The sequence below is a fragment of the Crocuta crocuta genome, unplaced genomic scaffold (assembly GCF_008692635.1).
Source record: "Crocuta crocuta isolate KB4526 unplaced genomic scaffold, BGI_CrCroc_1.0 scaffold24, whole genome shotgun sequence".
Lineage (NCBI taxonomy): Eukaryota > Metazoa > Chordata > Mammalia > Carnivora > Hyaenidae > Crocuta > Crocuta crocuta.
In genome coordinates this window covers 8,933,872-8,951,755 of record NW_027530974.1, presented here as the reverse complement: position 1 = coordinate 8,951,755, position 17,884 = coordinate 8,933,872, and the positions used below count along the sequence as shown (strand labels likewise).

General features: G+C 43.0%; 1 long non-coding RNA gene across 1 annotated transcript in view; it reads left to right on the top strand.

Moving 5' to 3' along the window:
- The window catches only part of LOC144236385 (uncharacterized), a 37,631-nt gene extending 19,948 nt beyond the window's left edge, over positions 1–17,683 (top strand). Inside the window, exons 2-3 of the long non-coding RNA XR_013336511.1 lie at positions 15,182–15,346; positions 16,326–17,683. This is a non-coding gene — a long non-coding RNA (uncharacterized LOC144236385). The remainder of the gene's footprint in view (positions 1–15,181; positions 15,347–16,325) is intronic.
- The last annotated feature ends 201 nt before the right edge of the window (positions 17,684–17,884 follow it).

The following is a 17,884-nucleotide window of genomic DNA, read 5'->3' as shown; positions in this document are numbered from 1 at the left end:
TTTTAAAAAAAAAAACAAAAAAAAAAAAAAAAAAAAAAAAAAAAAAAAAGAATTTTGCCTACTGTGCAACTTCTTTCACTTCCCGTAGGCTACTTATTCACCTCCTGGTGTGCATCAGCTGGTGCCTACCCTCTATGGAGACGCTCCAAACAGTTTGTTGAAACTATGGGTATGTACAGGTGGAAGATGCAATAAACTTATAGCATTATGGATGAGCCTAGAGTGAAAATTCTATGTATATGTGCAGAAATATGTTGTTATATGGAAGGCGATTTCTCTCACTCAAGTCAATTACTTTTTCTTTTAAGATTTTTAAAAATGTATTTATTTTTGATAGCCACAAGTAGGGTAGGGGGAGAGAAAAGGGGACCGAGGATCCATAGAGGGCTCTGTGCTGATAGCTTGACAGCAGCTAGCCCAGTGTGGGGTTCAAACTCACAAACCATGAGACCATGACCCCAGTAGACATCAGGTCCTCAACCAACTGAGCCACTCAGGTGCCCCTCACTCTGCTCAATTTCCAAATGGCAATTTTCATTTGATTAATATTAGCTATAGGTAGACAGATGTGGGCCACAGGTGAATGCCATGTCTTTCAAAATTATAAATGTTTCGTTATATTAAATCTAAGTGAAAAAAATTTTTAACTTTATTTTTTTTAAGTTTATTTACTTTGAGAGACAGAGAGAGGAGGAGGGGCAGAGAGAGAGGGAGATAGAGAATCCCAGCAGGCTCTGTGCTGTCAGCACATGTACTGTGAGATCATGACCTGAGCCGAAACCAAGAGTCGGATGTTTAACAGACCGAGCTACCCAGGTGCCCCTTTTTAACTTTATTTTTATCTATCTTGAGAGAGAGACATAGGGAGTGAGCAGTCTCTGTGCTGTCAGTGCAGAGCCTGATGCCGGTCTTGAACTCACGAACTGTGATATCATGATCTGAGCCTAAATCTAGAGTTTGACGTTCAACCAACTTAGCCACCCAGGTGCCTCTAAGTGAAATTTTTATCAATAATAAAGACTTTGGTGATCATTGCAATGGTGCTTCAAATTTCTGTTTTATGAAATAAATGAATTGATCAAAAGACTTCTAGAACATATATTCCAAGTGTGGTTCTTGTGGGGACACCTCACCTAAAGACCCGAGGGACACAGTGATTGTTCCGCAGATGCACTAGAAGATCAGCGGACACTGGGAACAGTGTCGGCAATAATTTACGGCTGGCTGTGGTGACACATAATGATCAGGACAGACAACAGGCATTGTGGGAGGTGAGAGATGGGTGAGGTCAACTCATGCCTGAGCGAAAGGAGGGGAGGGTGGACCCACTGGAGAGGCAGCTTTGTGGAGACAAAATATTAATAATAACTGGAGAAATTTATGAAAAAAATTAAAAGCTTTCACAATGGGTAGGTTTTTGAACTGGGGCCAAAAAGGAGAAGAGAAATCAGGGAAAGTTAAGTATGGTCAATAGTTTTTATTATTTATTAAAAATGTTTCTTTCTTTAGTTTTGAGACAGAGAGAGAGTGTGAGCAGGGGAGGGGCAGAGAGAGAGGGAGACAGAGTATCCCAAGCAGTCTCCCCCCTGTCAGCGCAGAGCCTGATGCAGGACTTGAACCCATGAGTCGTGAGATCATGACCTGAGCTGAGATCAAGAGTTGGACACTTAACTGACTGAGCCACCCAGGTGCCCCCCCTCCCCCTTTAAAAAATGTTTAATATAGTCAATCGTTTAAAGCAAGAACAAGCATATTTTCTGCAGAGATCCATGAAGACTGTCTGAGGGGTGGGTGGGGATGGGGGCAGGAAGGATCTTTGGAGTGAAAGGACAGAAAAAGTTGAGTGTCAGGCTGGGAAAGGTGGATACTACTGAGTGTTCTTAGTGTGCGGAATCATGTATTGAGAATTTTGAACCAGGAACTGAAGCGTGTCAGCGCATGACAATGTCTTCCTCCTTCAAGTTCTTGCTGCTTTTCACGACTCCATGAATGTGGTCCTAGGGAAAACATGGTTACCTCCTTGCTGTGCACAGGGGCTCCTAAAAAGAGGGACCTCGCTTCATCTACATTTGAAGTTTATTCTGCAGGTCATGGTGAGTTGCGCCTCCTGACCTCCAGAAGTTCATATTCTCAACCGCTCCGGGGTAGTCCAAGCCATTCCATTAGCATATCTGTTCCCTGAGACAGATACTTTTAGCGGCAGATAGCCTGAATCCATTCAAAGAATGCACCTGTTAGATGTAAATCTAGATCTGGCAGCCATGTAATCCAATTCCAAGACAGCCGAGTCAGGCTGAAGGCTGAACTCTGCGGCACAACAGGAAATCTCTTGACGTTAGGCTCTTGACAGCTGCTTCGCAAAGTTAGTGACTTGAAGGTGTTTCTATTCACCTGGATACTTTAGTTTGATGGATTTGTGGAAGTGACCTGGTGCTAAAGAGCACGCTCCCACCCTTGTCGCCTCTTCTTTCCTTCCCTGCCTTAGCATTTTAAAAAATGTTTTATTTATTTCTGACAGAGAGAGACAGCATGAGCAGGGGAGGGTCAGAGAAAGAGGGAGTCACAGAATCTGAAGCAGGCTCCAGGCTCTGAGCTGTCAGCACAAAGCCCGACATGGGGCTTGAACCCACGAACCCTGAGATCATGACCTGAGCCAAAGTCGGACGCTTAACTGACTGAGCCACCCAAGCGCCCCAGCAGTATTATTTTAAATGCCTCATCTCGGGTCTGGTATCACAGAGGTAAAGAAATCAAGTACAGTTTCCTTCTTCTATTAAATGTACATTTCAGGGACGCTGGGTGGCTCAGTCAATTAAGCGTCTGACTTCGGCTTAGGTCATGATCTCACTGTTTGTGAGTTTGAGCTCCACATCGGGCTTGCTGTTGTCAGCTTTGGATCCTCTGTCCCCCTCTCTCTGTGCTCGCCCCCACTCTCTCTCTCTTAAAAATAAATAAACATTAAAAAAATTTAAAAAGTGTATATTCCAGAAAGGAAGATAAATACTGAGTAAATAAATTCATGTATATTATATGTAATCATATGAAAATAATATATATGTATATATAGTTTCATACAGTGATGAATGCTTGGAAGCAAAGAAGGCAGGTTAGGCTTGCAAGGTGATGGGGTGGACAGGAAGATCACTCTGAAGAGTAACATCAAAGCGGAGATCTACATTGGGTTGGAGGGCATTCAAGTCATGATCTGGGCGGAGAGCATTGCAGGAAGAAGTGGAAGAGACTGAGGCTTGGCCAAGGAAGAGCAAGAAGGTCAGTGTGGCTGGAGAGGAGAGATCTAGGGGAAGAAGAATAGAATGAGGAGAAGAAGCCAGTGGATTACTATGGACTTGCAGGCTATAATAAGGACCTTGAATTCTGAGTGTGATGGGAAGCCATGGGAAAGAGCTGAGCAGGGGAGCAAGGTGATTTGAACTATAGTTTAAAAAAATTACTCAGTCTTTTCTGCAGAACATACTTTGTTGAGGAGACAGAGGGATATAGGAACACCAACTACTTGGCTATCATAGAGTAGAAGTGACAGCTGATGGTGGCCTTAAGTATGGCAGTGGAAGTAGTGAAAGGTGACAGGACTTAGTACATGTTCTAAGGGATTGACAAAAGACTTGATAATGCAGATATGCAGTAGGAAGGAAAAAGAGGTGTCCTGAATGACTCCTAGGTTTGAGATTTGTGGGGTCATTTTCTGAGCTGGGGAAATTAAGAGAAGAGGTGCTTTAGAATGGGAAATTAATAGCTCTGTTTTGATAAGTTTAAGTGAAGACATTGAGTATCAGATAGACAGATAAAGTAGTCTGGAATTTAAGAGAATGATCAGAGCTGGAGATACACTTTGGGAATCACCAATTAGTAGATGGTATTTAAAGCCATGGATTAGGAAGAGGTCACCTGGAGAGGGAGGTGCTCACCTTGAGGCTGGGACTGAGCTCAGGGGCATATAAATATTTAAAGGGCAGTATGAGGATGAGGAGCCAGTAAGGAAGACTGAAAAGAAATAGTCAATGAAATAAGAGGAGAGCCAGAAGGATATGGTGTCTCCCAAATTATAATATTTCAAGAAAGAACAGGTCGTCAGTTGTGCCAAATCCTGTTGAGTCATCTGGTGAAATGAAGACAGAAGACCAGCTGTGAGATCTGACATCATGATCATAACAAGAACAGTTATAGTTAAATGGCAGGGATGAAATTCTGAATGAAATGGTTAAAGAGAAGATGCAAAGAAATGAGGACACCAAGCATGGATCATTCAAATTCTGCTGTGAAAGGGAAGAAACTATGAGAAGGTGGGGCCAAGCATGGATTTTTAAAGAGGGAGCTATTTTTAAATTTTTTAAAATCATTTATTTATTTATTTTTAAGAAANGTCCACTGATGGACACTTAGGCTCTTTCCATGTTTTAGCTATTGTTGAGAGTGCTGCTATGAACAATAAATAGAATACTTAGATGAAAGTGGTGCAAAAGAGGGAAAAGTTGATGAATCAGAAGAAAAAGGAGATAATAGGAGTTGCTAATCTCTTAAGTAGGCAAGCGGAGTGGGTTGAAGAGAGTAAGTAAACAGTTAACCTTAAAATGTAGGAAGTAGGGAAAAGAGATGAATACTGATAGGCTGGCAGAATTGGGCTGTGGGAAAGCAAGTTCATCTATGCTTATTGTTTTTATTTTTTCTAATAAATAAAGCAGTGTCATCAAAGAACGATGTGGGTCATTGAGAACCTTGGGAAGAGAGGAAAAGGTGTGAAACAGTCATTTGGGAGGATCAGAACCTGATTCAACGGGACATCTAGTGTTGTTAGGAAGTTTTGGAAAGCAACTTGAGATGTTTGTTCACAAAGTTAAAATAGAAACTACATTTGAAATGAAACCTGTTTGTGCAGTTGTGTTCTTTCTTCCGGTCACGTTCAGCTGGAGGACAGATGCTAAGCAGATGGAGGCTTGGTTGTAACCAGGTTTGGGAGTTTTGCCAAGTGTGTTCTGCAAGGGAGGGAGAGACAGAAGGGGGTTGGCGGCGTGTGCAAGGGGGAGAAAATCTGGATGGATCATGGACTGTAAGAAGGGGGAGGGAGGGGAAGGAACACCTTAGGGGGCTGATGGACAGTGACAAAATTTGGTGGCATAAACAGACTTGGGGTGATGTGTGGTCTAAGAACTGTGCACTTTTGCTCTTGTATCTTGTTCATCTTTCCCTTTGTACATGCCGCCACATGAAAAGACTTCTGAATTTCTAAGCCTCGGTTCATTTCCTCCACGAAATCATCCCTCTAACTCTGCCCTTAATTGGGGTCCCCTTTCCCTCAACTCCTGTTACACCTTATTATACATTTTATTCAAATGTATTCATGAATAATGATCAGGGACTAAGCATCGTTAGAAGCACGGGGAACAGGAGCGTGAGCAAATGCAGATGTGTACCTGGACCGTCATGGAGACACATGCTCCATATTACAGAGGAACTTCATCACACAAGACTTAAGCATTCCCCCAAATTTCAAATGTGAATATTTTTTACACTTAGATGTACGCCCCTGAAAAGCAGGACGTTTGGCCATCGCAACTGCAGGGGTTCAGTAAATACTCGTTGATTCCTTGAAGATGTTCCTTTCAAAGGTCTCCAGGAAAAATAGTCGGGGAGTGGGGAAGGCCCTAGAAAAAAGTTTCCTTGGAGGACGTGAGTTTGAATGTGTTGTATCTACCACATTTGGAAAAACCTGGAATAATTTCAGAATGATAATGTCAAGGAAGCATCCGGGCTGGATGGAATAATAATCTCTTGTGTTTGTCCCATGATTGGTTAGGACCATACATCCCAGGTAGCCCAGGATCTATGTCTTGCATGTTTCTTTCCATATTTAAATTAATTATCTTAAAAGGCTAAGCTGTAAGTGTGATGGTCAGATCTAAGTAGAAGGAAATACGCAGACGTCGCAGTTGTGGTTACCCGGGACTGTTTAAGATTTGGTGCTTAAAGGACAGTTACCAGGAAGTGACCATGTGTTTGGCTCCAGCACAGCTGTGTCCTTACCAGATGTGTATGTTTGTTGGGGACTTTGTGCTAATGATTCAAAGAGGCTCTAGAACAGCATGTGTGCCTTCTTCAAGGAAAGCCCATTACTTACAGTGCACATTTATAACTGTTCACAGGTAAGCCAGCCAGGTGGAGTCATTGTTTTACATAATGTGAGAAAATTCTATCAATGATTAAATCCATTTCGGGAAATAATTCAATGTAGAAAGTGTGAGTGTAAGCCCAGCTATTTAGTTATGACGTAGAGAAATATGGTGGACACCAAGTAGTAGAAGGGCTCAAGGTCTTTTTTTTAAATTTTTAATGTTTTAATTATTTCTGAGAGAGAGAGAGACAGTGTGAGCAGGGGAGGGTCAGAGAGAGAGGGATATACAGAATCTGAAACAGGCTCCAGGCTCTGAGCGAGCTGTCAGCACAGAGCCCGACTCGGGGCTCGAACCCATGAACCGTGAGATCGTGACCTGAGCCGAAGTCAGATGCTTAACCGACTGAGCCACCCAGGCGTCCCCAAGGTCTTTTTATTCCTTGGCGTAAAGTCCAACTGGTGAGAAATATCCAGTATTCTTGTTAGTCCAAATGAAACATCTCTGTCTGCAGTTGGGTTTTGGAAGTGAACCATTGGTTTGGATGTTGATGATGTGCTTGAATGCTAGGCTACAAACTGTAGAAATGGTCCGTAAAAGTATAGTCTTTTGAATGCTAGGATACGGAAGGGCCCTCTTAAATGATGTGACTTGAGAGATCTATAGCTGATTCTGCTGCCATATATCCCGGTTTGGTGTGTGATCACTTTATTTGAGAAATGATAGAATTGAGATGTTCCACCTTTCTGTCACTCCGTCCATTACACGGAGTTGCGTTGATGGACTTGTTTTAGGGCTTGGGCTTCCCTGTAAGAAGTTATCCTGGTGTCTCAATGAGACCGTGGCCTTCAGCTTGTAGGTGAAGACACATTCTAGGGGCATGGGGTGAAGTTAGAAGTCATGGGTGTGCCCTCACCCTGTTGTACGGACTGCTGTGGGGATCATGGGAGACAGACAAGTGCCACTGACTTTCTATCCTTTTGTGACCCCTAGATCACAACCAAAAAATTCACAGAGCTTCGGAGCACTGGCTGGTGATGCTGTAACTAACAGAACCTGCCAATGACAATTGTCACAGTACAGAACTTCGAATCAAGGTGCTTCTTGGCTTGTAAATGGCCACCTTCTCCCCTTGTCCCCACGTGGTCTTCCCTCTGTGTATGTCTGTGTCCTAATCTCCTCCTCCTATATGGACACCAGTCAGATTGGTTTAGGATCCATATCCCGATGACCTAACTGAACCTTAGTTTCCTCTTCAACGACATTACTGCCAAATAAAGTCACATCCTGTGGTATCGGTGGTTAGGATTTGAGCGTAAGACTTTGGCTGGGGGGGCACAGTGTAGTCCACCTGGAGAATTTTGAAATGAGTTCCCTTCTTCATGGAATCTACTAATTTAGGTTTTAAAATAAAACCACATGGAGATCCAGCAATTCCACTTCTGGAGATGTAGCTGAAGGAAATGAAAACACTATGTCAAAGGGATAATCTGCACGTCATGTTCGTAGCAGCATGATTAACACTAGCCAAGACATGGAACCAACCTAAGTATCCATTGATGGATGAATGGATAAAAGTTGATATAGATTCGCACAAGAAATGGTATTCAGCCATGAAAAAAGGACAGCGTTCCATTTTTGACAACATGGATGGACCTTGAGGGTGTTACACTGAGTGAAATAAGTCAGAGAAAGACAAATACTGTGTCATCTTACTTATATATGGAATCTAAAGCAAAAACAAAAATAAGACCCAAACTCACAGAAAAAGAGAGCAGAGCTTTGGTTACCAGAGGTAGGGGATAGAGGGACAGGGGAATTGGAGGAGGGTGGTCAAAAAGTACCAACTTCCAGTTATAAGATGCATAAGCACTAGGGAAATAATGGGCAACATGATGCCTACAGCTAACACTGTTGCATAATATACAGGAAAGTTTTTTTTTTTTAAGTTTATTTATTTATTTTAAGAGAGTGAGCATGGGAGGGGCAGGGAGAGAGGGAGACAGAGAGAGAATCCCAGGCAGGCTCTGCACTGACAGTGAGACCCGGGGGCTCAAACCCCGTGAGATCATGACCTAAGCTGAGATCAAGAGTCGGATGCTTAACCAACTGAGCCACCCAGGTGCCCCAACGGGAAAGTTCTTAAGATAGTAAACTCTGAGTTCTCATCACAAGGAAAAAAATATTGTTTTCTATTTTCTGTCGACAGGAGAAGATGGATATTAACTAAACATACTGTGGTGATCATTATGTGATACATGTAAGTCAAGTCACCTTAAACTTAGGCAGTGCTGTGTGTCACTCACATCTCAATAAAAGCGAAAGAAACGCAATGCCACACTGATTCCATGGAGAGTAGCAATGAATTTTCTAAGCTCTTATGTTAGGTGTGTTACCCAATTTTGCTAGGCCTCCGGGGTCTAATCTGAAATATGGTGTTAATAATACCTGCTTTAATTTCTCTGTCTGATGATCCATCTGATGAGGTGTTGGCGATGAAAGGGATTGGGAAATATCAATTACTGTACATATAAAAATATTAATGTTGGTAATAACAGTAATGAAATTATAAAATACATATCTCGGGGGTACATTCTGTGGGCTAAAGCTCCACTACTTGGAAAGGTGTCTGACGGTTGTCTCTTTCTTTTTTTCTTTTCTTTTTCTTTGTTTAATTGAAGGATTGCTGTCTTTTTTCTACATAAAGAATCAGCATTGCTCTTTTTTTAATATTTAAAATTAAAAAAATGTTTATTTTTTGAGAGAGAGAGAGAGAGAGTCAGGATGCGAGAGGAGGGAAGGCAGAGAGAGGTGGAGACAGAGAATCCGAAGCAGGCTCCAGGCTTTGAGCTGTCAGCACAGAGGCCAACATGGGGCTTGAACCCATGAGGCCAGCAGAGAGATCATGACCTGAGCCAAAGTCTGATGCTCAACTGACTGAGCCGCCCATGTGTCCCTTGCTTTTGAATAATGGCCGCATAGCCTACCATTTATCTGTCTGATAAGATTTTTTTGAGTGCAAATATGTCTGAATATAGAAAAGAGGGAAACCCAGGCAATGAAGTTCCCTGTGTTTGTCTTTATTTTGCTTTTGATATTGGCCATTATTTCTTTTTCCACTCTGACTTGCTTTCCAGAAATTATCTTGGGGATATTTTGGATAGAGAAATTTTCTAAGCTGGTAATAGCCATTTTATTGTCGCAATTTTTTCTTTTGCTTGTAGAATATACTTCTGTTAGAGGTTACAGTCTATGAAAATGAGTAATAATCTCACTTATTGTGCATCTGTTATTAACTATGGAGCATATGAAAGAAAAGAAGGAATTTTAAGCTTGTTTTACATGACTCAAGAGTGGAACTGAACTCAACAGATGTAAGATATGGGCGAACAGATCTCAATTCATGAGAAGGAAGAACTTTCTAGCAGTCAGAATATAGAAAATAGAGTAGGATACTTTCCTAGCAGACTCTTTTGATGCAGTCTTCTTCTAAGCTGGAAATCTCTCAGCCTCTGCTTCTAATACTGGCTAGTGTTTCAAAGAAGATAATTGGGAACACAGCCTGAAATGGCCTTGCCAGACAGCCATGCTAAAAATGTAGGCAGTACTTGGTGTGGCTGGCCTTGAACCAGTGTTTGGTTAACTCTGGGATATTGTGGGATGAGTGAGTAGGGGGTCCTTAGAATGGTGAGAGATTGACAGTGGGTGATCACTGGGTTTTAGTCACTGATGTGAGATGCATATTTTCTAGAATCAGAAAATGGGAGTGTCGGGAAATCACAAATATTACCTATAGACATAACTAATCCCCTGGCTCCTTTCTGAAAGGCAAGACCTTAAGTAAAATCAACAGGTCCATTTGCAGCAGTGAAAGAAGTTGTGTACAAGTACATGGTATTTGATAGTCTTCTCCAGGAGGGAAGAAACCAGTCAAGATCGAAGTATATCTGGATCAAACCCAGGGTGACCGTAAAACCCAGTGAGAGGTGGGATATCTAGATGGCCTGACTCTCTCTCTTTGCCACATTCAACCTTCTTTCCCCACCACTGCCCACCAATGGCACAGAGAGGTGGGTAAGGAAGAGCAAATATTTACTGAAAGGCTGTTATGTGCTAGCCACTCCATACATCCTAGCTCACTTAGTTCTTATGATCATCTTCTGTGGTTGACAGACAAGGAAACAGTCTCAGGGAGATTTGTCGGGATCTGTGGCTGGATGTGACTCCGTTAGCCTGTGTTTTTTTTTTTTTTTATTCATGACACGTGCTGGATAAGAAAAGGAGAAGGAAGATGATAGCAGGTGTTATACTATACCTGCTGGTTAAGTATTATTCCTTTTGTTAATTGTATTGCCCCAGAGATATAAAATTGCTGTGACGGTCTTTGAATGCTGCGATGGTCCTTCCTCGCTGTGACATTCAGAATCCTTGTCAGAGAATGCCTTTTTCTTTTTAAAAAAATTTTTAATGTTTATTTAGTTTTGAGAGAGAGAGAGCGAGAGCAAGAGCGAGAGCATAAGGGAGGGAGGGAGACACAGAATCCAAAGCAGGCTCCAGGCTCTGAACTGTCAGCACAGAGCCTGACGCAGAGCTTGTACCCATGAACTGTGAGATCATGACCTGAGCTGAAGTCGGTCGGTCGTTTAACCGACCGAGCCACCCAGGCACCCCAATGAGTGCCTTTTCTAATCAACGAAATTCTTAATTAGTCTGTCTTGGTACTCTGTTAACTTTCACCTCCCTTGTAAATCCTGGAAGTACTTGAACATCCTGGAACTTTTAACCTCCATTTTGAGCTCTGCATCCCAGCTGTCCCTGCTATGGCTTAGGTGACTCCTCATGATGATGGCTAGGTCAGAGTTTATCAGACATCTGTTATTCATCTTTAGAACTCCACCCGATTCCACTCTTATCTCTATCTGGATTCTTATTTTCAGTTACACCCTCTCCCTACTCCCTCCCTCCACCAATCCTCATTCCTGACCTCTGCTTTATCCCCTTTCCCATTCATTGTTACAACATGTCCTTCCAGTGGGTGGGGGGGGAAGGGTTAACTTAATCATCTAAAAAAACCCCCCAAACCCCAGAGCGTGTCAAGTGACAGCTTCTCAAAGTCCCTAAAAATATAGGCCATGCAGACTGAAACTGAAGAGAATGTATTTATGACACCATCTACTTTACCTTCCCTGACCTGACTCAATATCACTCGGGCAATTCTTCACATCCTTTCAGATTCTTTATGGAATTTGGATCTTAGGCACACATGGTATTGCCGCCTCCCTTTTTCACCCAGCACGCTAATAACATAATATATTACAATGTAGCTTTTAGTACTTGTGTAGGTTTTCATGGATGGGTACCATTTTAATTTAACCAATGCTTTGTTACTGTACATTGACGTTGCTCCCCATTTTTTTTTTCTTTCAACTGCCCCGATGGGAATATCTCTGTGGCTAAGTCATAGCTCAGTTTTCCGGTTATTCTCTTAGGGCAAATTCCTAGAAATGGAAATTCTGGCTCAACTTACATGCATGTATTTAACCCTACTGAAAGAGGTTGCCTAAGTTACTTTTCAGAAGGGTTATCTCAGTTTGCTGCCCCAGCGGAAGTGTGGGAAAGGTTCCCGTAAATAATTTAAGAAGAATGATATCGTTCCTCCTGGCTCATCACCTAATGAGTCATGTGCTCTTTGGTGAACCAATAACCTTTATCGCTCTCAACGTGATTCATATGTAAAGTCAAGGTTTTGGATTAGAACTCCATCTTCCTCAAGCTGTCGTCCTGTGGTGCTGCTTTCACAGAGTGGGGGTAACTGCACTCCTGAATGTTCTTTGGGGTTCTCGAAAAGGACTGTTCTCAAAAGGGAAGTTGGAGAATGGAGCCTTAAAAGACTTCTCCTGAAGTCTTCGCTGTGGGGAAAGAAAGAATTTCTTTGTGGCGCAAAAGACTTTTAACCCAATTGCCTTAAATCTTGTCTGAGTTTCAGTGAACAATGTTGGCTGAGGCTATTACCATTGTTCCCTTTGAGGGTTATCATTTACAGATGAAGAAATAGAGGACGTGGCCGGCTGGAGACCAGCTGAGCCTTAGGGGTGAGTCAGAGGTTAGGGAGGAAAGTGCTAGACTTGTCTGTATGGGGCCAGCGACACGTAGGCTAGTCTCCAATGCAGAGAATGTTCTGCCCTCAAGAGACAGTTCTGGGTTTATCTAAAGAGGTGATGGGGACTAATAGATTAAGTTCTTCCAAAACACCATCCTCCAACAGGTCCCTGGGCACAGGAGCAGCAGGGCGCTCTTTCCCGGATCCTATGTGAAATCTCTGCGTTTTTTTGTTTTTGTTTTTTTCTTACCTCTGGCTGTGGGCATTCAGGTCACCATGTATCCCTGCAAAAGGACGAGACCTGGGAAACATACAGAGAAACTCAGACACAAGCCGGTAAAATCAAGTTGCGAAGACTCATAAAATAGCATCGAGCAGCAAGGGGGCGCCGGGGTGGCTCAGTTGGTTAAGGGTCCAACTTCTGCTCAGGTCATGGTCTCGCGGTTCATGAGTTAGAGTCCTGCGTCCGGCTCTGTGCTGACAGCTCAGAGCATGGAGACTGCTTGGGATTCTGTGTCTCCCTCTCTCTCTCTGCCTCTCACCTACTCATGCTCTCTTTCTCTCTCTCTCTCTCTCTCAAAAATAAATAAACATTAAAAAAAAAAAAGAGCAGCAATGACTGCAGTTTGGCTTAAAATGTATTGAGCAGCAGCTAGGCATAGGTCCAATGAGGGCAGCATGAGAAGAGTAGCTGGCTTACAGCTAAGCGTTCAGCATGTGTTTCTTGGACACCAGGCTCCAGAGGTAGAAAGATAAACAGCCACCAAGCTTCCCTCAAGCCGCTCAGAGTCCAGCAGAGGAAAAAGAGAAGAAAACAAACACAGCAGCAAAATCATAAGTTGAAGTTTATACAAACACCAAAGTGGTGCTGAGGAGGGAGTGATTAACTTGAAAGTTGTGCTAGAATGAAACTTCAAAGTCCGCAGTGTCGGATGGATTGCAGGTGCAAGCCCCTTTCAGAACAGACGGATGCCTAAACTTTTCCCCAACGTCCATTTGTATGTATCAAAGCCTATATGGTTTCATTATAAGACTGAATATATGTACTTTAAAATCACATTTGATATTTCAAACCATTAAATTACCTACTAGTNAAGACCTAAGTGAAAGTCGGACGCCTAACCGACTAAGCCACCCAGGCGCCCCAAAAAACGTTCTTAAGTGAATAGGGCCCCTGGATTGAAGAGTCATTTGTTTCTAACAAATTGACACTTCATTATTTTCCATTGGTAGCAAATGTGCGACTCCTTTTGCTTCTCTGTGCCTGGTTACCCAGAACGGGGAGGCAGCTGCGGTTGGGGTTGGGGTGTGTGTGTGTCCTCTAAACTGGAGAAAATGCATAAATACTGCAGAGGTTGTGTCTAATTGTCTTAGTAAATGAAGTAAAGGGTAGGGCATACTTACTGGAATATAGGACTGAACTGACTTTAACATTATGTAAAAGCAGCTTTGGGATTATGTGTCTTGAGTTAGTTTTCCAGTTCCTAAATTCTATAATTGTGAATTTCAGTGTATCAGATTTCTGCGTAATGAGTTGTGTATGTGAGTTACATATACGAATCCACTTCCTATTTCCTAAAGGATTTGTGACATTTGGGAGAACTTTGTGGGAGATTAATACTAGAAAATTCTCTTATCTGTGGAGAAGATAAACAGTAGATAACATTAATTATCAGAATGTGTCTCTTGTAGAAAATAGTTGGGGAAATCTGAGGTCGAGAACAGCAGATGTGCTCCGTATTAAAACGTCAAGTGCTATACTGAGGGAACTCATTGACCAACAGAATCAAGATGGTGGAGCAGGTGGTACGCAAGATTTGTGTTGGAAAAGTCCTCTGTAATATTTCCACTTTTTATTCAGCTTAATTCAACTGAATTTCAACTATTTAAAGATTTTCTGATTCTCTTCCAGTGCCAAATAGAGGGATTACCTCATTCAACATGGTTGAAATATTCTTCGAATAAACTATGAAGGTGCTACGCCAAAAGATGTTGAAAACTGCACGTGCCGGGAGTTAGTTCTACATTTAGAAGCAGGGGCGCCTGGGTGGCTCAGTCAGTTAAGCGTCTGACCTCGGCTCAGGTCATGATCTTGCTGTTCCTGAGTTTGAACCCCTCGTCAGGCCCTGTGCTGACAGCTCAGAGCCTGGAGCCTGCTTTGGATTCTGTGTCTCCCTTGCTCTCTGCCTTTCCCCCACTCATGCTCTGTCCCTCTCTTTCTCTCTTAAAAATTAAACATTAAGAAAAAGAAACGTATAGGGGGAGAAGAGGGAAAAATAGTTGGGNAACAAACTGAGGGTTGATGGGGGTGGGGGGGGAGGGGAAGGGGGGTGATGGGCATGGAGGAGGGCACTTGTGGGGGTGTTATATGGAAATGAACTTGACAATAAACTATTAAAAAAAAGAAAAAGAAACGTATAAATCTGATGGAAAAGTAAAAACATGAGTGCTACTGTATGTCTTAGTGTAGAGACCTTGAATACGTACAGAGCAAAGGCTTCTGGGAGACCAATACACATTTCGGTCAATGAAAATATGTGCAAGTTCTTCTGCCCCGAATGCCATGAAGCTAGTGAGGAGTACTCCTCTTAATTCATTCTTGGTTGAAATGGGGCACAAGAGAGGAAGTGAGTCACGGAGGATCACAGACAAGGTGATTGATGATTTAAGCAGAAAGGGGCCGGGTGCTCGAGAACTTTCTCCATATTAACCGTTAGAAGGAAGATCCCTGACACCACTCCCTTTTATGCCACTCAGGCCATCTGATTTCCCCGAGCTTTGCTCAGGAAAGTACGCAGATACTGGAATTTGGCTTTTCGTGTTTCTAGGCACATCTGTGGGAAAGAATAACCAGTTGTTCTGTTTTCACATACTTCTTTTGTGAAAGAAGCACTCTTTCTGAGTGCTTCCAGAATATCTGAAGTGAGGATCTCCTCCCCTTTATGTTTTTAATCAGGTGCTTCAGAATGGACATGAAGGTGAGTCTGTCACCAGCAGATTGTGAAGGGGGTCCGTGTTCTGAACACATTTCATTACTGTGATTCGTGATTTGCTTAAGTCCCCCGACAAAAACAGGATCTGAACGTTGCTGCTAAAGAGGCTCCCTATAATTTCCTGAACAGTGAGTATTTGAATGAGTATTTCCAAAGTGTTGGGCATTTTCAGAAACCCACGGAAGCGAGGATTTGCAAGCAGAGACTTCATCTGTTCCCCCTGTGCCTGGCACAGCGCCTGGCATAAATGCTCGTTAAATGAATGAGTGAGTGAATGAATGAATAACTGAATGATGGGGTCGATTCATGCTTCATCAGATTTTGTAACCCCACCTAGTGCAATGCCTGCCCTAGACAGTCGATAGAGCTCATGTTCTTGGGGAGCATGGGCTTCTTAGTCGGTTCAGCATCTGACTCTTGATTTCAGATCGGGTCATGATGTCACATTTTATGAGGTCAAGCCTCGTGCCAAGCTCTGAGCTGGCTGCACAGAGCCTGCTTGAGATTCTCTCTCTCCCTGTCTCTCTGCCCCTCCCCCGCTTACACATGCCCTCTCTCTTTCTCTCTCTCTCAAAATAAATACCCTTAAAAAAAAAAAAGAGGCTGTGTTCAGCAAATTGATAAAATCCCAGGAAACATTCGGTAATTGACCTAAGGATCCCATTTGATTATCTGTAACCCTGAACAATTATCGATTGGGATTGCTATCTTTGCTCAATTACTTGCTCACATAATACTTTTTTTTAAAAAATATTTTTTATTTATTTCTAGGAGAGAGAGACAGCGTGAGCAGGGGAGGGTCAGAGAGAGAGAGGGAGGTACAGACTCTGAAATTGGCTCCAGGCTCTGAGCTGGCAGTCAGCACAGAGCCCGACGCGGGGCTCGAACCCACGAACCACGAGATCAAGACCTAAGTGAAAGTCGGACGCCTAACCGACTAAGCCACCCAGGCGCCCCAAAAAACGTTCTTAAGTGAATAGGGCCCCTGGATTGAAGAGTCATTTGTTTCTAACAAATTGACACTTCATTATTTTCCATAGGGAGCAAATGTGCGACTCCTTTTGCTTTTTAAAATTATGTTTTATTTATTTTTTTTTTATTTTTCAGGTAGCACTTGTCAGACTCTGAGGGTCCGCTGATGGCAACATTGTATGTCCCAGGCTTCTGCTTGGCACACTTCACAGAGGTGGCATGGTTTTAGCAGGTGGATCCGCAGAGAAGCGTCTGTGGTTACCATTAGGCTAGAAGAGAAGTTCGTGTGCTGGGACTTTACGGTAACCGGCTAACCAGAAAGAGCTCCTGCCAGCCCAAGTATTGCCTCCTTGGATCAATCGGGATTCTCCTTCACACAGCCTACCCCTGCTCAGATGGAAAACCGAGCGGGGAGGCACAGAGAGCGCTGCAGACGGGAAGCAGAGCCCCTAAAGGCAGCCCAATAGCTGATGCAAAGTGAGGGGGAGACGCGGAAGAGTACTTCCTCCTGCTGATCTCATTTGCTATTCATGGAGACCGATGAGACAGGCATTGCCACTATCCCCATTTCACAGGAAACCCAAGGCCCAAAAATGTCAAGTAAATTGCCAGGATCGAACAGCTGGCAAGTGACAGAACAAAGATTCTAGCTCAGGAAGTCTGACTCCGTTCTTAACTCCCAGTAACCACTGTATTATGTTGTGTTCCCTTTACTTGGCAAATCTTCATTCGCAGAATTTGGAATAAATCGCAAATATTTACTTGAATATGATGCATCAGATGCATCATTTAAACGTTTCTTTTTAATCAAATAAAGTGTCCTTGCCTGTAAGAAAACTCCCATAATACAGTATCTTAGAGAGTGCACAACAGATGTCTAGTTAAAAAACACCCCTGAGACCGGGGCACCTGGGTGACTCAGTCGATCGAGCTACCAACTTTGGCTCAGGTCACGATCTTGCGATTTGTGGATTGGAGCCCCATGTAGGGCTCTGTGCTGACAGCTCGGAGCCTGGAGCCTGATTCTGAGTCTGTGTCTCCTTCTGTCTCTCTGCCCCTCCCCTACGCGTGCTCTGTCTCTCCCTCTCTCTCCAAAATAAACATTATAAAAATATCCCTGATGCCTATTTAGTAACTAGTACTAACAGTACCCCAAGGACTATGGTACTGGTCTGAGAGAGTAATAAAATCAACGGCCACAGTGGTTTTACACACTAGGACTTCTCCTTCGCCGTGAGCTCTCTAGGGATGGGATTAGTTGAGAAGAGTCGCTGGATTATTCTGGAGCCTGCCAGGTTCACGGTAACCTGAGAGGTCTTGGTTGGCTTCTACTGGCCACTGCTTGCTTTCTTCATCCTTATACGCTTTGAGAACATGATAGCATTGGAACATTCCAGTGATGAAAGCAAACTCAGAGATTAGACATCATGAAGACATGTGCTTTCGTCAATGAAATGCTTCAAAGTATATTGCTGTCTCACCTGCGCTTCTGCTTCATTTTTTATTTTATACTTTGAAATGTGGGATAAGAGAGGTCCTGTTATAGCCTTTATGGTTACTTCTTTGACCATGTTTGGTTTGGCAGTTCAGAAAAAAATCAACGGAAGGATCGCATTTCAATGGCATAACACCTAATCCTCAGGCAAACGATTTGTCCACGCTTAATATAAAATACTTATGATGTATTGTTTGAT